We start from the raw sequence: 21,160 nt of genomic DNA on the forward strand, positions 1-21,160 counted from the left end.
GGACCTGGCCTGTGCGGGGTTGGAGGACAGGGTGTGGACAGAGTGGCTTCTGCCCTCGAGAGGTTTCCATGCTGGCGGGAAAGAGGCTGCTGAACTGACCATTTCAGCTCAGGGCCTGGGCCTGGGGGTGGGACACAGAGAGAAGGATCCTGCCTGGAATCAGGGCCAAAGAGGACATTAACGTGGCTGGGCTTTGAGGGTTGCACACAAGTTGGCCGTGGTCTGACAAGGAAAGAGGAAAGGGCGCACCAGGCAGTGGAAGCGACAGCTGCAAAGGCGTGGCAGGTGCAGAAAGTGTGGTCGGCCTGGTGCGGCCGGGGCTGCAGGGGCATGGGAGGCCCTGCCCGCCAGCGGGAAGCAAGGCAGGCTCTGAGCTCTCCTCCTTACCTTCCCGTTGCCCCCACGCAGGCCACAGCCAACTCTCAGATGGAGGAGAAGACCCCTCCTCGCGGGTCCAAAATCAGTGGGGAGGGGACTGATGCTGGTCCTTGTACCCTTGTCTGCTGGGGCCAAGCTGCCCCTCGGCCAATGAACAGCCAGTGCCAAACGTCAGGAGGGCTGAGAAGGCGCCCTTGGCGTGAGCTTTATCTGCAACAACACGTCTTTCTCAGTGAGCCGCCAAACTGCTGGCAGAACTGTCACAGCCGTCCATTCCCAGCGTGCGCACTCTTCATTCACTGCGGCTGCATCCCCTCAGTTCCTCGTGACGGGACAGTGGGTAGGATGCCCCCTTGCAGATGGAGATGAGGCCTGGAGATCTGGCCCACTGAAACCTCAAATCTCCTCACCTGAGAAATGAGGATATGATGCGTACCAATCAGCTCTCGCACTGTAGCGCACATCCCCTAAACGCAGGGGTACAAAACGACAGTGCTTTCATTTTGCTCACCATCTGTGGGTTGGTGATTTGCATTGGGCTCGGCTGTTCTCCACTGGGCTTAGCTCACTGTTGGCCAGCTCAGGTGGGGTGCCTGGGCCTCACTTCCAAGAGGCCCCTCGCCCTCCAGCAGGCCAGCCCAGGCCAGCTGACTGGAAAGCTGCAGGCCCTTTGGAGACCTACTCTTAGTCTCGGCCCAGTTTCACCTCTGCCTATCCTACAGCTGCTGTAAAGCTCACGGTTCAAAGCGACGGGAGATAGAGTCCACCTCCTGGTGGCGGTCACTGCGAGGAATGTGTGGCCATATTTGCAATTTACGTGTGGTGAAAAGCCACCATGCATTCAGTCAGTAAACATGTTCTGAGCTCTCAGGCCTTATGTTGGGTGTCGCTGGTGCCACAGAGAAATCAGACTCAGTGTCTGCTCCCCAGAAGCTCTGGTTTGATGGAAGGGGCAGACACAGTCAGCGGGGGGACTAGAAGTTAGGGTGCTGGAAGTTGATGGAAGTTTTGACCTAACAGAAATGAGGTCATGGAGGCGGGCTGTGGGAAAGAAGCTCTAACGGGCTTCATGAGATAAAAAGTGCTGATTTTGTGTTTATTATTCACCACAGGTGTTGGTGATGTTCTTGTCGGCTCTGGGCTATTAGCTGAGGCCCAGGCAGCTGAGGTCACGTAGCCTGAGGTCGGTCATGGCCCAACCGGCTTTGACCCCAGTGATTCAGCAGGTGAGCCACTGACCTCACGTCCCAATACGCAGGTGTGTGTGCCTGGACTGGACCCCCGCAGAGCCCCCAAGTCAGGCACGGTGAGGGCCCCCAGCCGGGCCTGGTCCCTAGCCCCACTTGCTCTGGCTTTGCTGCCGACCTCTCCAGCCGACTCACACCCTTCCTTTCCCTTCTGCCGTGTTTGTTGTGTCAGTCATGCTGGGAAGGGGGTGAGGGAAGGTTCTTCCTGAGGACAGCTGCAGGCCCTTGGACGGGATGCTGGCGTCCCCTGCACGGAGGGGCCCCGCCAGCCGCAGCAGCAGCAATGGTGGCGCCAGTGTCATCTGCTGGGCGCCGCCCTGGTCTCACCTCCCTTCCTGCTCGCGACAGCATCCCGCGCTAGGCGTTATTAAGCCCGTTTTGCAGATGAGAAGACCAAGGCAGAAAGGCAAAGAGCTGGCCCAGGGTCACACGGTGAGTCAAGGTGTGGCCCTAGGAGTGTCCGACTCGGCGGCCCTGCTCATCTCACTGACTGGCCTCAGAGGCCGGAATGTCAGGCCCAGCCAGGCGCATCGTCTGTGTCACGGCCCTGAGCTTCCACGACAAGCTCTGCTGTGGGGCCGATGCCACCAGCCATGTGGGGGACGGGAAGGCCACCTGTCACAGTCGTGTGGCTGGAAGCGGGGAGCCGGGGTGAGTCCCGAGCCCAAGCTGCCTGGCGGGGAACCGTCCGGGCTCCAGGGCCTGTGGCTGGCGGGTGCTCGGGGAGCGGGTTCTGAGGGGCTGGAGAAGCCATGTTTCTCCTTGGGGAAGGTCCACTCCCCAAACCTCTGCTCCCTTGGGGTCTCCTCTGCCTGGCCGGCAGGGCTGTGGCACACAGGAGACGGTGGGGACAGCAGCCCCAGATGCACCTGCTCAGATTGCCACGAGGACCCTGGCTCTGCGGAGCCCCGGCCTCCCCTCGGTCTCAGAGACGACTCTCGTCAGCTGGGCTCTTGCTAAGGGCTTCGTGCACTCTGCCTCACTCGGGCCTGCGGCAGGAGCTGCTGGCCGTGTCCTGTGGAGGAGAGCAGAGCTGCAGGACTCGCCTCCCCAGCCGGCGAGGGGAGGGCCCGGCGGGACCTGCGTCCTGCTCTTTCCTCTCAGAGCCATTGCTGTGGAGGGGCGGAGGCCTGCGGAGAGGACGGGTCTCACCCTGGTCCCCCAGTGCCTGAACGAAGAGCCAGGACCCAGCATGGTGACAGAGGGATGAGGATGAGCCCACGTCCTGGGCGAACCCTTCGCATCCCCGGGGACTCGGTTTCCCCACCTGGCAGACAGGACGCTGAGGGCATCTCCTCAGGATGCAGAGCGGTTTGAAGGTGACGTGAGTAGAGACACGTCAAGCATCTGAGCAGCACCTGGTGCGTGTGGCGCCGGTGAAGCCCCTGTCGGGGGCGTGTTCATAACTGGCCTGGATGCAGTGCCGGGTGTCGGTTCCCACGGAAACCCGACGAGGCAGGGCGCACCCTTCAGTTTACAAGCCCGCTCCCCAGGCGCAGGGTCAAGGCGATGGCCTGAGGCCCCTGAACCAGGAACGCGGGGACGTGGCCCCGTCACCCCAGCCCCGCCAGCGGCGAGCGTCCCCTCACCGCATTCCCTGGCCTCAACCGGCGCCGGCCCGGCGGGGACCGGACGTGTGCCTCGGACACTTTGGGGTGACACCCTGGTGGCCGGTGGGGCTGCCCAGCAGTGACTTTACGGGGGAGGGGCCCCCTCACGTTTCGCTGACCAGAAAACTAACAGCGGTGATAAACACGCACGTGGCTCTAGCGCTGCACCAGGCTCGTTCTCACAAGCACGTGGGGCCGCTCTGCGGGGGGGCCAGTTCCACGGTTGCTGGGCAGCAGGGCTGGGCTTGAACCCTGGGCAGGGGGCTTGGAGGCTGTACCTCAACCGCCCACGGTGGGGCAGGTAGTTTTAGCATCACACATTTACTATTGGGGAAACTGAGGCACAGAGAGGTCTTGCGTCTTTTCCAGGGCTCCCCAGCCATGAAGTGGCTCTTGGAGGCTGCCCCGGGCCCCAGCCAGCCCCCTTGAGCTCACCCCTCCCTATCAGCTCGCTGGCCACTTCATGTGTTCACCTCAGGACCAGGCCAGCGTGTGTGACTTTCGGTGGAGGGTAATCTCCCCAGGCCTCAGTGTGCCCATCTGAGAAGTGGCCTTGCAGCCCCACAGGGCAGGGCAGGATGGGGTCTCCAGGCCTCCCGCTGCACCCTCCTGGGCCCAGACACACCTGGCCCTTCCCATCCTGCGGCTCCCTTGTCACCCCTCCTCTCCCCCCCCGCCCCCCACTGCAAGCACTTCTCTTCCCTTTGAACTGTCTGTCTTGCTGTGGAGGAAGCTATTCATAGCTGAGATGATGCAAAATTTATAAAGCACGGTTGGTAGGGCTGAATCCGCCCCCGGCACAGGCCACGCTGCCCGTCCCCTCCGGGCAGCTCTTTCTGCATGTGTCCGTGTGTGAGTGTGTGTGCGCGTCCATGTGTGCGCGTGAGGGCCAGCTCCCTCCCCCGCCCTCTCCCCCCAGCCGCCTTCCTTCCTGGCCTCCCCTCTCCGCCCAGCCCGCCTGAGTCTCCACCCTTGGGCAGACTTGGGCTTAGCGCAGCCAGGCTACCTGGCATGGAGCCGCCCAGCCTGTGGCCCCGTTGCACATTCCAGCCTGACCCTCTGTCTCTTCACCTGAAGAACAGGGGTTGTAAGACTTAGACGTTTGACCCACACCTGTGGAGCCAGTGCCACGAGTCAGGACTCATGCAGGCCTCCCGGCACCCCACAGAGTGGCTGAAATTATTACCCACATTTACAGGTGGGGAGACTGAGGCAGGGAGCCACTGACTGTGGCAACTGGGTCCCGAGGGCGGAGGGCTGCGCAGTGGGGGAGCTGGGATTTGAACCCTCCCCTGTTGCGTCATCCCCGCTGCTGACCCCGTGAGGCTCCGGGAGCAGAAAGGTCCTGGGGCTGGGAGCTCTGCAGATGGCTGGTGTCTGGTCCCTTCACAGACGGGTGGGCAAAGCCCCAGACGGGTGGGCAAAGCCCAGGGACGAGACGCCAGCTGACCAAGGATGCGGAGGGACGGTCGCTGTGGCTCAGATCTTGGCCACTGGGGGTGGGGTGGCCGTGGCCGCAGACATGGTCTGGGGCAGCTGGGAGCCTCGCCCACCCAGGGCAGCCAGGCTCAGATGCTGTGGCCCTTGCTGGTGGTGGTAATGCGGCAGCAGGCCTGCTCCAGACACGCCCACTTGTCCTCCCCGCAGTCCTGGAGCTGGTGTGTTCTCCTCTCCCCAGGTGGAGAAATGGGGGCTCAGAGAGGGAAGGAACGTGCCCAAGGTCACACAGCCGGCAGGTGGCAGGAGGCAGTTGCGCGCGGGCATCTGCTCACCGTGTCACCTGCTGTTGCTGCCGCGGTCCTGCCGTGGCCCTGGTGGTTCCCCCCCTTTTTATTGAGGTAAAAGTTACACAACATGAAATTACCCAAAGTGTACAGTTCAGCGGTGTCGAGTATGTTCAGTGTCGTGCAAACGTCTCCACGCTCTAGTTGCAGAGCATTTTCGCTCTGCAGAAGGAGCGCCCTGTGCCCGCCAGCAGTCACCCAGCCCCGGGCAGCCTCCAGGCTGCTTTCTGTCTGAGGATTTGCCTGGTCTGTATGCTGCGTGTAAGGGGTCATCGTTTTTGTCCTTCGCGCCGTCTCAGTTGACATAATGATCTCCAGGTTCATCCACATTGCAGCCTGGCCAGAACTTCATTCTTTCCGGGGTGGAGTAATATTCCACCGTGTGGACAGATCACCTTTTGTGTGTCCGTTCATCTGTTGACAGACCCTTGGTTTGTGTCCCCCTTTGGCCATTGTGGGCAGTGCCGTTCTCAACCTTCTCAGATGGTTTTTTAAAAAAAATTAATTAATTTTTATTTTTGGCTGCGTTGGGTCTCCGTTGCTGCGTGCAGGCTTTCTCTAGTTGCGGTGAGTGGGGGCTACTCTTTGTGGCAGTGTGCGGGCTTCAGTAGTTGTGGCACGCGGGCTCAGCAGTTGTGGCTCGTGGGCTCTAGAGCGCAGGCTCAGTAGCTGTGGCGCACGGTCTTAGTTGCTCCGTGGCATGTGGGATCTTCCCCGACCAGGGCTCAAACCCGTGTCCCATGCATTGGCAGGCAGATTCTTAACCACTGCGCCACCAGGGAAGTCCCTCTCAGATGGTTTTGTGAGAACACGGGATTCAGTTCTTTCAGGCAGAGACCTTGGAGGGCGTTGCTGGGTCACCGTCCCTGGTGTTTGGAGGGTTCAACCTCCTTCTGTCCCCAGCAGGCTGCACTCTGCTCCTTCCTCCCTTATCCAGGGGACTGCGGCCGGGGACCCGGGGCTCTGAGGAACCAGGTCACAGACAGAGAGGTCGGGGACCACAGGGGAGCTGTGGCCCAGTAACCAAGGCGCGCGGGACACCCGGTCCTGGCTCTCCCACTGTCACTGTGTGTCCTGGGGCGGCCTTACCCTGGAGGAAGCCACGCCGCAGGGCACTCACGACCCCAGTAACCAAGGCGCGCGGGACGCCCGGTCCTGGCTCTCCCCCTGTCACTGTGTGTCCTGGGGCGGCCTTACCCTGGAAGAAGCCAGGCCGCAGGGCACTCACGACCCCAGTAACCAAGGCGCGCGGGACGCCCGGTCCTGGCTCTCCCGCTGTCACTGTGTGTCCTGGGGCGGCCTTACCCTGGAGGAAGCCACGCCGCAGGGCACTCACGACCCCTCTGCTTGGGGCATCGGCTTCCCTCGAAAATCCAGGGCAGGACGTGACACCTCCTGTGAGAACAAACGTCGGGCAGATTCTGCAGCGGAACGCCAGCCTCGCGTGGGTTTTTCGTCGTCAGTCAGAGGCAGCCAAGAAACATCAAGACACACCAGGGACAGGGCCCTGGCTGCTCAGTGACCAGGGTGTGACTGACACTCCGGACAGGCTCCCGGGATGCGCGTGTGGGAGGGGTCTCTGCATCCCCTTCCTCCTCCAAAGAGAGGCGCTGCCCAAGCTCACCTGGCCTCCCTGAAGCCTCAAGGTGGCAGGGAAGGAGACCCGCCGGCACGGGCGCAGCCCCCTGCCTGCGGCGCCAGCGTGGTTGGGACCGTGGCGGTGACGTTCCTTCTTCCAGATCCCGGACCCCATGCAGTTTGCAGCTCCCCCGACCCTCTGATCAGCCGTGGACACTTGATAAACATCGAGCTGACCAATGAGTCTGTCCCCCTGGCCTGGCCAAGGGAGCCCCTGAGTGCCCCCGAGGGGCTGTATTTACCACTCCCCTCACTGTGCAGGTGGGGAAACTGAGGCCTCCAGTGGGGTGACCCACTAAGGGTGAGGGGTGGGGATGGGCCTGGTGAGCAGCCCAGGATTCGGGCCGGGGTTGTCCGCCCCGTGCTCAGTAGCCCTGAGCTGACGTTCTCACTGGGGAAACATAGTAAAATGCCAGGCAGAGGCGAGCACCGTGGGAATAACACTGGGAAACGGGAAGGCGAGTAACACAGGGAAGGAAGCCCTCTCAGAGGAGGTACCACCTGAGTGGACACCTGAACACGGTGAGGTCTGGAGGAAGAGCTTTCCAGGAAGGGGAGGGCGAGTGCAAAGGCCCTGAGGTGGGCACGGTTGAGGAAGTTGCCCACGACGCGGCCCCGTTGCAGGGACAGGTGAGAACGAGGGCTCCAGGGGGTAGTGGGGCAGAGAGGGGCCTGATGCACCCATGGCTCACCTCGACGGTCCTGGCGTTCCAGGGGAGACCTTCCCTCAGAGAGGAGAGAGCCAGCTTTGTGGAGGACACGCACTGTCTCAAGGCCACCAGTGAGGGGGTCAGGGCGGCAGACACCAGCTGCCAGCCCTCTGATGATGTCACACCTGGGGGTGTCACTTCTGGTCTCTCCTGGAGGGGGCGGGACCAGGGCAAGTTCAGCAGGCAGGCTCAAGGGCGTCATGAGGAGCCAGCCCCCTCCCCCTGCCCTGAGCGCGGCCCCTGGAGGCCCCTCAGTGGCGCCTCATGCGTGCAGGATGCATCCTGCAGCCCCAGCAGACACCCCCTGAGGTCCAGTGTCCAGGGCTGGGCGCTGCCCACACAGCAGCTCGGGCGGCTGCGAGGGAGACCCCGGCCCTCCAGTCTCTGGGCAAGGAGACTGGCCCAGCCAGCAACGCTGCCTCGACCTCGTTCTCCTGCCCTCTCGGAAGCAGGCGTGCGGGGCTCTGGGCCCCGGACCCGGGACCCCTCCGCACTCTTGACGGACTCGGAGACTCGCAGCCCTCAGGCCTAACTTACTCCCTGGGCCCCGCCCATTTTTAGGGCCAGGTGTGTGGGGCTCAGAGGGTCTGTTCTGTGGCCTCAACTCTGCGTCCCAGGGCTTGTAGCTGAGGCTACAGGAACTTCTCACCCCAGCAGCTCCAGGAACCCTGAAGGGCCTGGCCCCTGAGCTCATAGGGTCCTGTTACACACTCTGACAAGGCTGCCCAGAGAGGCTGAGCCACTTGCCTGGGGTCACACAGCACCTGCCCTTGCTGTGCTCTGCCTCCAGCCCCTCCCAGCCCCTCACTCCTTTCCTCTCCTCCTCTTTCCCCAGAAGCTCGGAACTCGGGGGCCAAGTGGGTCCCAAGCACTCAAATTGAACGTGCCCATTCTGCTGGGGGTCACCTGGCAGGTGGGACCCCAGAGACCGTGAGTCCACCACCTCTGCAGGGCCGGGTCCTCAGAGGGCGCCGGCAGGACCCCGTCTGTGGAAGGAGGGGCGCAGTGTGGCGTGTGTGGGTGACTAGCCTTTCAAAGCTCCTCGCAGCCCCCGTCTGTCCCCCGACCAATTTCTCCGTGTGGTTGTGAGACTGGGAGGAGCGGTGGGAGTGTGTTTCTGTGAGGCCGATTTGGTTGTGCGGGGACAGCGGGGGGGCCTGTCTCTGAGCCCAGAGTGGAGGCCGCTAATGTGAGTGGAGCGGCCGGCTTCAGGGACGGCAGCCTGCAGGGTGGGCCAGTAGTGGGGCCCGAGCTGGGTGCTTCCCTCGTGCCCAGCCCCGTGGTAGGGACAGTGACGGTCAGGTGTGGCCTTGTCCTGGAGGAGCCCGCAGGAGGGACCTGTCTGTGGGGTCACGCACAGGACAGCATGCAATGCTGTTTGATGCCCCCTGCCCACGAAGCCCAGGCTGTGCTAGGGTAAGCTCGGGGGTGCCGTGGGGGCCCGGCTCAGCCTGGGGGGCAGTGAGCCTGGGGTAGGGCCTTTTTTTGAAACGTCTTTATTGGAGTATAATTGCCTTACGTTGTTCTGTTAGTTTCCACTGTATAACAAAGTGAATCAGCTCTGCGTATACATACATCCTCATATTCCCGCCCTCTCGCGTCTCCCTCCCACCGTCCCTACCTCACCCCTCTAGGTGGTCACAGACCACGAGCTGCGCTCCCCGCGCTGTGTGGCTGCTTCCCACCAGCTCTCTGTTTTACATTTGGTCGCGTATATGCGTCCACGCCACTCGCCGGGTGGGGGGGGAGGTCCTTTTACCCCCACCAGCCATACACATTCTCAAAGGCACAGAGAAAACAAGGAGAAGATACCAACGATGCGGGCCCAGGGCTAAGCTTGCCCTCCAGACACTTCTCTCTGCACCTGAGCACATCTTACTCTCCTTCTGTGATACCTGCAGTCTGCCTTCCTGCTTACTGGCTGTGCGGGGCGCCGTTTACGCCGTTGGGTCCTGTGTGGATGGTGGTCAAGGCTGCCACAGCCCTGCCGCACACATGCCAGACACTGTCCCCTGCTGCCGGACGTCGGGCCCTTTCCACCTCTTAGCCATTAAAACAAACCCTGAGGTTACAACTTTGCGTCTTAATTATTTCTAGAGGGTTTGCGCACCGTTGTAAAATCCCTGTGTCAGTGGGTCAGCAGGTTTCTGTTTACTCAGTTTTTACATTGAGTTTGTAACGGACACATGGGGACGGAGTCTGAGGGAGCAGCGTGGATGCCTCCTCCAGCCCCGCACTTCTCCCTTCTAGAGGCAACCACTGGGTTTCCTGTGTGTACTTCCGGAGGCTCCCATACGCACACAGCACTGATACAAAATCTTTTTTGTGGTTCTTATTTTGAACAGAAAAACAGCATGTGTGAACGCTGTTCCACACCTTACAGTTTTTTCACTCGTTACCTTTGGAAGTGTCTCTTGTCCTGAGCGATCGGCTCTGTAACCTTCTGTGTCTGAGGGCACCAGTGTTTGTCCCATCAGTGCCCTGCAGTGGGCATCCTGGCTGTGCAACGTCTTGTTCTTGCAAACAGGCTGCGGGAAGCATCTTTGCTCAGGTGTTTCACACATGTGCAAGGAAGTTCATGAGCTAAAGGCTTCAGTGGGTCGGTGGTTTCTGGTGAGCTTGCCTGAATGGCCCTCTGGGGGTGGTGGCTGTCTGGCCCGCGAGGAGTGTGCTGCCCACTTCCCCGTGCCCTGCTGAGGTCTTTGGAAATCCGCCGGTGAAAATGCACCTCCGGCTAGCCTGCACTGGGCTTGCACCTCTTAGAGCTGGCAGAGTGGAAGGGGGTGGAGGGAGGGACCCCTGGGCGAGCAGGCAGCCAGCCATCACACGGGGTGGCCCTCCGTGTCAGGGGCGGGCAGATCTTCCTGGAAGACTCACTTCATGGGGCCCTTGAGATGGGGGGTTATTGCCCCAGGTGAGAACGAGGCCGTGCCTCCCGACAGGTGAATCACTGCGGGCAAGGCAGGGAGGTGTGAATGGGAGGGTGGGTTTAGGGGGCAGTGAGGTTGTCAGCTGGGCAGCAGGGGACAAGGACAGGCCTGTGAGAGCCTCGGCGTGTCCGTGCGTCCTCTGGGCGCTGGCGAGTCAAGCAGGAGAGGGAGAAGGGAGGACCCAGGAAGAGCGGGCGGGGCGAGCCTAGCCTACGAGGCCCGGACACTGGGCCCAGGGCGGTGGAAGGCAGATGTTTTATTCACGCCGATGCAGAGCCATCCGTCACCGCCAAGCCGCCCAGCCCCGCCACCTCCATCATCCTGCCACCTCAGGCTATTTTGGGCTTGGGTTCGGCCTCGCCTCCCCCGTCATCCAGGCCCCTCTCCCTGCCTGGGGTGGGGGCACTCATCCTGGCTCGAGGTGACAGGCCAGAAGTGTGGGTCCGCTCCCGCCTAGCACCTGGGTAAACTGAGGTTCAGAGAGGCGTGAGGCTGCCACTAGTGCAGCCAAGGACCAGGGCCCTCCTATCCCCCGCGCAGCCCCCGAGGCAGATGGGACTTGCTCTTCCCATGCGACGGGGGAACTGGAGGCCCTCAGGTGCTGTACACAGCTGCAGATCACACAGGCCGTCAAGAGCGAGAGACGAAGCTGGTGCAGTCCCCAGCCATCACCGCTTTTCCCAGCTCTGTGCCCAGCAAGCTCCCTCTGGGAGGGCCCAGCTCCAGTGCCTCCTCCCTCATTCGTTCCATAAACGCCCCCGAAGTTCTCCTCTGTGCCAGCCCTGTGCCGGCTGGCCACTGAGGCCGTGGAGAAGGACAGCTCTGGAGCACTGCTGGGGGCCGCAGAATGTCCCCCCCCCCATCTGCTCACCACAACTGGTGAAATCCCAGAACCTCAGGGATCCTGGCTGAGCTCCCTCTAAGGACCAACCAGCTCCAGGCTCAGAGAGGGAGGAAATCCACCCAAGGTCACACAGCATGGCACTGGCAGGGAGGGGAGAGAGCACATATAATCTGTTCTTACTCTGTGCCCATGGTGTTGAGGCCACATGGCTGCCTGAACCTTGGTCGGTCCTCACAGCAACCCCGGAGATCTCGGGGATGCGCCTGAGACACCGCCAGAGCAGGGCACCCGGCCCTCCCAGCCTGGGGTTGAGGGGCCGGAAGAAGCAAAGAGACAAATGTGAGCGCCCTTGCCGCCCAGCTTCCCGCCTGCCACTTGGAGACGCCGTGAGTGGGCAGGAGCCACGGAGCTGGCTGCATTGCTGGGGCCCATGGGCTTCTCCCAGCGGGGTCCCCCAGGCTCCCAGGGCGGCCGGAGCAGTTACTGCAAACCAGCTGTGGGGGCACCACATTCCCACATGTCTGAGGGAACGTCGGGAGCGCTCCCCCAGTGAGGTCCAGGCAGAGGACAGGTGGGGTCCCCCGTGCGCCGACCCCGGTGTGCCAGGCCTGGGGCGTCAGCCAGCAGCACCCCGTGTTCCGCTTCTCTCCTTCCCGGCCCTGAGCATGCCTGAGCCGTCCCGTTTTTCATGGCCACACTGGCATGTTTATGTCTCGTCTTCCCTGGGGAGTGTTGCTTCCAGGACGCCAGGGACGTTGTCTGATGTGCTCAGCCCTCCGTGCCCAGAGCAGTGCCTGACACATGGTGGGCGCTGGGTAAATGCTGTCGAATGAAGGAATTGGATGAATGAATGACTGTCAGTTCTGTGCTCACTGACTTCTGCCCGCCAAGCCCATTCCCTGTCAGCCTTCCCTGGTCTGTGACACTCGCTGGGCACCTATGGTGTGCCAGTCCCTGTGCAAGGGGCTAGGGACCAAGTGGTGATAGAACAACAGCCCCGCCTTCGTGGAGTTGACATTCAAGCTGGGGATTAATAAATACCAGGGGGAGACAGTGCCTTGAGAAGAAAACGGCAGGAGAGAGGGGCCCGTACTGCTGGGGCGGAGTCTGGGAAGGCCTCCCTGAGCAGGTCACAGCCGAGCAAAGACTTAACAGGTGAATGACTGAAGGAGAACCCGTTTGGGGAAGAGCATTCCTGGCAGCGGGAACAGCAGGTGCAAAAGCCCTGAGGTGGGATTTCACCGGCTTGCTTCCCCTTGCCCCGTACCCCACCCCTCAGTAAACCCTGCCGTTCCACCTGCTAAGTTCCAAAGCTCCTCCTGCCACCATCGCTTCACTGGATGTGGCCAGTGGCTGCCTCGCGGCCTCCCTGGGCCACACTTGTCCGCTAACCTCCTCTTTGCATGGCAACTGGGCACGTGACCCATGTCTGGGAAATGCTGGGGTAACAGGGGCTATTTCCTGTCCTTAGGCCTCCGTCCCTGAGGAGAGATCCCGGCGCCCAGGGCTCACGTCTGGGTGGAGACTGTTTCAAACACAAGACCAAGGGTCTTGTGGGAGCCCAGATGAGGTGCTGAGCCATCCCTGAAGGACTTCCTGGAGGAGGAGAGGGTGAGTGGTGCAGGTTCCGGAAAGGGTTTCTCCTGCAGAAGAAACCACCTGAGCATGGCCCTGGAGGTGGGGAAATGGAGACCTGGAGGCTGAGCCAGGCTGGAGGGAGGTGGGGAAGAAAACAGGGCCCCCAGTGAGTCATCAGGCCTTCCTCTGGGGCCCCATTATGACTTTTAAGCACCCCAGCCACTTTTGCCTTCGTGAGCCCCGCGTCCTCCGTGAAAAGCAATGAAAATTAGCTTCTATGACTGAATTGGTATAAAGATGAATTTTAATCTGTTCATTGTCTACTCACCTGTTCATCCGTGCCTCCCTCTTGAGCCACCTGCTCACCCCATCCAGTTGTCCATCCTTCCCTTACATACACTCACCTCTCTGTTCGCTCATCCATCTGTTCACATGTCCATCTGTTTTATCTCTCCATCATTTACTGTGTCAGTCTCTACATTCCTCTCTTGTCTCTAGAGATTCTCCCAGCATCCGACCCCAACCTTCCCAGCACAAACCCCCCCTCTTCACCTCCTACTGCCAACAGATCCAAGCCACCCTTCAAGCTTCGCTGGGCTTCAAGATCCTGCCAAGTTGCCTCTTCTCCTCCCTCACTGCTCGCACCGTTCATCCTAGAAGCTGTGGGCCCGGGGCACTGCAGCTACTGTGCCCAACGGGTACGTTGTCCTCAGATGTCCCCCCTGGCCTGGGTTGGACGCTGTTCCTGAGGGTCTGTGGCTGGGCTCCTGCAGCCCAGAGAGGAGGGGTGAGCCATGATCACAGGGGCTGGAGGGGAGGGGACGAATGGAAACAGGTTGGTGCACCGGGCCTCGCTTTTCTCACTTGAAATGAGGGGGAAGAGCGCGGTGTCGTCCCCCCACATTTTAAGCTGGTTTCTAGACTCCCTAGGCTGCCTGAGTACCAGGGTGGTGGGGGGGGGGCTTGCTCTTTCCTTCCCTCCCTGCCACTTATCCACTTAACAGCCCGGGAGGGGAAGGCCTGCTTCTGGAGGGGGCATCTCAGCCCCATTAGCACTGTTAACAGCCCCTGCGGAAGCAGCGGCCACCAGGGTCGCCGTTGCTTGGCCGTTAGCCCCATCCCAACCCTCACTCCAGCCTTAGGGCCTGCACTTCCTGGCAGAGCTTCTGGCCCCTCACACCAACCCCTGCAGGCCTCAGAGGCCCCCACCTCTGGTCAAGGACCGGTCGGCCTGTACAGGGCTGTGGAGAGCAAAGGCAAGGGAGAGCCTGGCAGCCGTGAGCTGGTGGCTGGACCCACAGAGCAGGTGGTGATGGCAGGTGGAGAGGTGTGGGTCGTGGGGCCAGCCACTCAGCACAGTCCCCTCTGTCCCTTTGCCAAGTAGGAGTTGTGCGCTGTCCTCTGCTTTCTCCCCTCCAGTATATGTGAAGTGCCTTTTATCCAGGAGCAGCTGTGCCAGGTCAGGCAGTCAGTCAACAAACGCCCACTGAGCTAACAACCAACAAAGTTCTATCACGCCCTGCGTGCGAGGGCAAGACTTAGGCTCCCCTAATTACAGAATTCATTCATTCACCAACACGTATTTATTGAGCGCCCACTGTATGCCAGGCCCTGAGCACAGCGGTGAAAGAGACAAATACTCTGGGCCTGGGGGATGAAAAATGAACATGTGAAGGAACAAATGGGACAGGTTTCACGTGACACAAAGGCGGGTGGCTTCTGTGGTCTGAGGACTTGCGGGGAGGCTCTTGAGGAGGACACCTTGGAGCTGAGGCCGGGGTGGTGCGGAGCCTGGTGAGTGGAGAGCTAGGGGGAGAGTGCTACAGGCAGCGGCAACAGCAAGTACAAAGGTCCTGAGGTGGGGACGGAAACAAGGAAGGCAGTGAGAGGGAGAGAGAGAGGTGGGAGGGGGCACAGGGAGGACTGAGGGGACCCAGGGGTCTGGCTTCCTGTTACGCACAGGACAGTTGCTGGCCAGCTCAGAGCACGGGGGACGCGATCCAGCCCAGGTTTCCTGGGACTCGTCTGCCTGTACGTGGCTGGAAAGGGGCCGGCAGGGAGGCTGAGGGGTGGCTTCTGCCTGAGTCTAGGTGAGCCTCACGGGCTCCAGCCAGCAAGGAGAGCGGAGCGTGGGGGTTGCGTGGACTCCCAGTCATCAGGAATTAGAAGCCTCAGGAATCTCAGAATTTGATTCCCCCAGTTAGGGCGAGAACGGGAAGCCTTGCGACGTCTTGGCCTTAGATGCTGGCAGGAAGCTCAGGGAGACCCGGTCCCTTGCCTTGCGGCCTCAGCCCCTGGGCCCACCCCGACCAGCGTCCCTCGTGGGAGGGCGGCCCGTGGCCCAGGCTGCCCGCGCTGAGCGCTTCGTTAATATTCCCTTACTGGCTCCTCGTGAGGTCCTGGCGAGGTGCGGGCCGCTCTCCTGCCGGCTTCGTGGAGGACGGAACCGAGGCTCAGCGATGGTCCGGATCCGGCCTCCGCTTGCTCGCCGGCCTCGGGACAGGCGGCAGAGGGGCGTGAGTGGGCTTGGCGGGAGGGTGGCCGCGTACCTGCCCTGCCTCCGGGGTTGTGGGGGGCGGCAAGACGGTCTTGAAGGGAGGAGGTGGTGTCTGTCTAATTGGGACGCTCGAGGAGAAAAACTGTTACAAGTGCTCAGTTATCTTACACCGAGCCCGCCGGTGCAAGCAGAGAGCCCCAGACGTTGGCAAAGCTGATGTGTGTGTGGGGGGGGGGGGGGGGCGCACAGGTGTTGGTGGCGGGAGGGATGGAGGTCCTTCCTTCTGGTTGCGAAGCCAGGAGGGTCCTCCTGCCCCACAGTTCACTCCCTCATGAGCCTCTGGTGGAGGAATTTCAGGCGTCGTGGGGGACACTTTGGTGAGGATTCCAGACCCTCTCTCCTTGACGGCGCTGGGTGGAAAGGGTGGCACCCTGGGGAGGACAGACCCCCGTTTATCTCTGTCTGGGTCACTACCAGCTTACCACCTTCCAGGGCCCCCCAGCGCCCTCCTGATGAGGTCCCGGCTCCACCGGCGGGAGTGGTGCTCGGCAGCCTGCCTCACAGCCTCCCTCAGGCGCTGCCCGCTCCCTGCTCTGAGCCACTCTGATTCTTAACCAGGCCTGGGAGGTTCCGCCGCCTGGACCTCCACCTTCCTTCTGTTCATACCTGGAGAACCTTACGTCTTCTTTCCTGGCTTGGTTCAACTTTTCTCGTCAGTAAACCGTCTTGTGTATTTCACCTGCTGGCTGGAGTCCCTGGTATGTCCTTGGGTAAACCAACCCCTGCCAGGGCCTCACTTACCTCATCTATTCACCTGGGGCGGGGGTTGGGCTGAAAATTCGGAATACTGGAGCGCCTGTGCCGGGAAAGACAGGATCTCCAGCCCACAGGCCCCGAGAAGGTTTCCACAGCGGCTGGCCAGAGATCAGGCACCCTCAGGGGCTCTGCCCCCAGCAGAGCCTGGCCCTGGGCAGGCGGTCAGGATGAGTGAGGCAAAGGTGAACATTACGGTTTCCATTTTACAATTAAATTTTAAATTTCAAACTAAGTTTTGAAAACATGATTTTGCCTTCGCAAATATGTCTGGGAATGGAACGGTGGCTGGGAGATGGGAACCTTATGGAGAGAAATTGCTGGGGGCTCTCAGGAGCCAGCCCCAGGGACCTCCACTTCTCCATCTGTGAAATGGGAACACTGACTGCCTCCTTAGTCCTGGGGCCAAAATGAAGCCTCCAGGGACCGCTGAGCTCTATGAAAGAGGCTCAGTGTTTCTGACAGTAGCTGTAATGGTCTGGGGGTGGAACGTGTGAACAGCCCTGTACCTCAGAGGCAGGGCGGGGGGCTCCTTGGAGTCTTTCCCAATATCCCTCCCTGGTCCACGATCAGCAGCCTGGATGCAGCTGCTGGAGCCGCAGGACAGGATTCTGCTGGAGAAACGCACATGTCCCCAAAGGCCCATGAAAGCTAAAGGCTGCAGCTTGACGCTGCCAGGGGCCCTGAGACCTGCAGCCCTGGGTGGGGGCATTGTTCCATTTTACAGGTGAGCAGTGGGGGCCTCAGCTGTCAGGGAAGCCGAGGAAGGCAAGGAGGGAGAGCAGAGACCCTTATGCCCTCCTGCCTTCCTGGCCTCCCTCCCTCCTTCCCTCCCTCCCTCCTTCCCTCCCTCCTTCCCTCCCTCCTTCCCTCCCTCCCTCCCTCCTTCCCTCCCTTCTTCCCTCCCTCCCTCCTACCCTCCCTCCCTCCTTCCCTCCCTCCCTCCTTCCTTCCCTCCCTCCCTCCCTCCTTCCTTCCTTCCCTCCCTCCTTCCTTCCTTCCCTCCCTCCCTCCTTCCTTCCCTCCCTCCCTCCTTCCTTCCTTCCCTCCCTCCATCCCTCCTTCCTTCCTTCCCTCCTTCCCTCCCTCCCTCCCTCCTTCCCTCCCTCCCTCCCTTCCTCCTTCCTTCCCTCCCTCCCTCCCTCCCTCCTTCCTTCCTTCCCTCCCTCCCTCCCTCCTTCCCTCCCTCCCTCCCTTCCTCCTTCCTTCCTTCCCTCCCTCCCTTCCTCCTTCCTTCCTTCCCTCCCTCCCTCCCTCCCTCCTTCCCTCCCTCCCTCCTTCCCTCCCTCCCTCCCTCCCTCCCTCCTTCCCTCCCTCCCTCCCTCCCTCTCTCCTTCCCTCCTTCCCTCCCTCCCTCCTTCTCTCTTTCCCTCCCTCCCTCCCTCCCTCCTTCCCTCCCTCCATCCCTCCCTCCCTCCTTCCCTCCCTCCCTCCCTCCCTCTGTCCTTCCTTCCTTTCTTGTCTTGCTCACATCACCCCTTCTTCCCTCCCTTCTTTATTTCAGTAAACGTTCCCCAGTTCCTACTGTGCACCAGACAGCTTGCGGAGCGTTGGGGACAACTGGACAGACACAGGCTCCGCCCTTAGGCCCCTGCAGCTGGTGGGGGAGAGTGGGGAGAGGCAGATTCTCAAGCACCTTCCAGGAACTGTGGGTGAAAATCCACAATTACAGCCACCAGCCCCCTTGAGTGACCTGGGGGAGGAGCCCAGGGGCCTTGCCTGTCAGGCTCACATGTTTGCTCCAGAGGCTTCTCCTGCCTCCCTTTTGGAACCTAAGTCAGCTCAGGTCACCCTTCAGCTCAAAACCTTCCCATAGCTCCGCCTCCCTCGGAGACGAAGGCACAGATTTCTCAAGGCTCCAGAGGAGCCCCTCCCGAGCCCCCACCCCTCTTGCCCCCTCTGCTCAGCCCCGTGGGCTTCTGGAGCTCGCCTGGCGAGTGCCACCTCAGGGCCTTTGAACATGCTGCTGGCTCTGCAGGCTGCTCTTTCTCCAGTTATCCTCACGGCCCCTCCCTCACCTCCTTCGCAGTGAAACTTTTGTGACCCAACCTAACATTGCACCCCCCCGGCCCCTGCTCTATGTTTCTCCATAACACTTGACATTCTAAGTCCTCTCTCAGCTTGTTTATTCCCTGTCTCCTGCACTAGCGCCTCAGCTGCTCAAGGACAGGGATTCTGTTTGTATTGTTAGTGCCCTGTCCCCAGCAGGTGGCACAGTGCCGACACACAGTGGGTGCCCAACGACCGTGACTGGAATGAATGGACGGTTGATTGATTGATTGATTGCCTCCAGGGCACCCTGCCTGCTCTAGCTGCCAGTCTGGGCTTAGCTGGAGAAGAGTGTGAAGGGCTGAGGGTGGGCAGTGGCCCTCCCTCCTCCTCTGCCCTCTCCCACCATGTCAGCCCCAAGGCCTCCACTGCGTCCAGAAGGTGGAGATTCAGGTAAGTGTGAAGTGTGGCTCTGACCATGTCAGCAGTGAGTGACAGAGAAAGGGTTTGTACTAGGAAAGTTGAGGTCAGATGGGGGTGAGAGATGAATGAAAAAACGGATGCCCTAAATGATGAAGAAAGGAAACCGATGGAAAGGTAGGTGAATGAGAGGGCGGATGGATGGACAGATGGATGGGTAAATGGATAGATGAATGGATCAATAGGTGGCTGGATAGATGGACAAATGAGTTGATGGATGGACGGACAAATGAGTGATGGATGGGTCAATCGATGAGTGGTTGGGTGGGTGAACAGATGGCTCGGAGAAGGATGAGAAGAAGCAGCTATTATGTCCTGAGTGATTCCTTTGTGCCCTGCCTGCATTTCACACAATCAATCGCATTTAATTCCCATTACAACCCTGTGAGGGAGGCATTTATCTCCCCATTTTACGGACGAAGATAACCGAGTCTCAGGGATGTGAAATGACTTACTAAGGCCTCACGGCTGAGGAGAAGTTGAGGCCAGATTGGTACCCAGGTCAGCTTAGCCTTAAGGGCCGCCTTGCTCTTGATGGGGTCTTCACCACACAAGCGGGCACCCTCTGGGGACGGGCAACCCATCTGGGCATCTCTGAAGCTCCCTCCAGCTGGCCTCTGGGGGAGGAAGTCTCTGTGAAGACCTGTAGGCTCCAGTCTGATGTTTACAGCGTCGTTTGGCCCCATAGGAGTGAGGTTGTGAGAGCAGCTCACCCACAGCCAGGTTGTCACCCAGCGCCCTGCCTCCAGGAAAGGGGGTGTGGGTGGGAGGGCGACAGGCGTGATTCGCGGCAGACAAAGGGAGCCTGTTTCATCTGGCCCCGCCATCCCAGGGCCGGTGCTTCAGCCAGCCCCGTAGCCTCAGAGCCCCGAGCCTCAGTGCCCAGTGGGTACAACAGGCATCCTGCTGCCCAGCTCGCTCCCTGGGATACTGGGAACGTACTGTGAGATGATGAATGTGAAGCGAGTGGCACGCAGTCGGTGCTCAGCTTCTAGTGACGGTGATTCCAACCAGTTCTGCCGTGTTCTGCCGGGAACTCTGGCCAAGTCACTTCTCCCTGAGCCTGTCACCTTCTCTTTAAAACAGGGATGTGGATGCCTCCTCTGCAGCTCTATTGAGAAGATTCTATCCGTTGAACAAAGCTTTATTTTCCCAGGTAACTCTAGGTGCTGGGAATGCAGCAGAGAATAGAACAGACAAACGTTCTTGCCTTTGGGGCGAGATAACATAACAAATAAGTAAATTAGACACCATATTATGTGGGGTTTAGTGGTACAGAGAAAAGTACAGCTGGGAAAGGGGTGATGGAGTGGGGAGGGGTACAGTTTTAAGTAAACATCCGGAAAGGCATATCCCTGAGAAAAGACATGTGAATAGAGACCTGAGGCTGGTGAAAAAGGGAGCCCTGCGGAGATGTGGGGGAAGAGACTCCTGGGAAAGGAAGCGGCAAGTGCGAAGGCCTGGGGTAGGCAGGACCTGGTGTGTTCTAGGAATAGCAAGGGGGTGTGAGAGGAGGGGGTAGGAAATAAGATCGAGAGGTAGTGGAGGTCTTGAGGCTGCGGCTGAGTGGGGAGACGTGGGAGGGTTTTGAACAGAGGGTTTCACGGGCTGCCGAGTCTGTGATGCGTGAGGAAAGGGCCATTTCTCCCCAGCAGAAAAGCCCTTCTCCTGGGCTTTTCAGAGGCTCAGCCCTGCCCTCCCGGCTCTCACCCCATCCGCTCACCCCCGGTGACCCCTGTGGAGGCTGCAGGAAGCTGGCGGCTGCCCCTGACCAGGGCTCAGGCAAGGCTGGCATCAGGAGCCCACGAGCCCCAGGAGCCAGATGGAGACAGCTCCTACATCAGCCCCTCACCTGAGACCCCCAACCTGCAAGGAGGAGACTGCGATGGGCCGGAGGGCAGGTGCCTGGAAGCGGCTGCCCGGCTCCACGCCTAACCCGCGTAACCCAGTGTCACCTTCAGGAACTTTATCTTTTCCATTTGGAAGTGGTTTGTGGTCCAGGTTTTTCCCGAGGCAGAAACCCCTAAGGATGTGCATGACACAGCCGGGCATAAACCGAAACGGTTTCTAAAGCGAAACGACAGAAATCCTTTCTCAGTCTCCCTCTGCGCTCCTCAAATGATGCTGGGGGTAGGGGTGTGCCCAAGCTTCAGAGCCCCTGAGACTGGCGAGGCTGAAAGGGCCCCACCCAGGATGGGGGGCCCGGGTGGGGGGCAGTGCCTGCTTCAGCCAGCGTGAGCTATGTGCTGACACAAAGCCCTGAATTCCGCATCTTGCTTCCCTCAGTGCACCCATTTTGTGCCTAAGCCCTGGCTCGACTGAAGGCCCAGGAGGGATCCCAGGACAATGGTGCCCCAGCTCCGGGCACTGACCTCGTGGCCATGCATGGACAGGCTCAATCTCTGCACACCCCACATCCCGCTACACACACACACACACACACACACACAGACACACACACATGCACACACACACACACACACACACACGAGACAAATTGACCAGAGTCCCCGCCCAGATATCTGCAGCCTGCTGCGCAAGGACAGAAGGGTCCTGGCTGCTTGCACACCTCTTGTGATAATGGTACTCACTACCCCTCACGGCAGCTGTGTCTGGCTTTGAGCTGCTAGGGTCGCAGGAACGCTTCGCTCTTTCTTCTGCA

The sequence above is a fragment of the Leucopleurus acutus genome (assembly GCF_964270905.1).
Source record: "Leucopleurus acutus genome assembly, chromosome: 19".
Taxonomy (NCBI): Eukaryota; Metazoa; Chordata; class Mammalia; order Artiodactyla; family Delphinidae; genus Leucopleurus; species Leucopleurus acutus.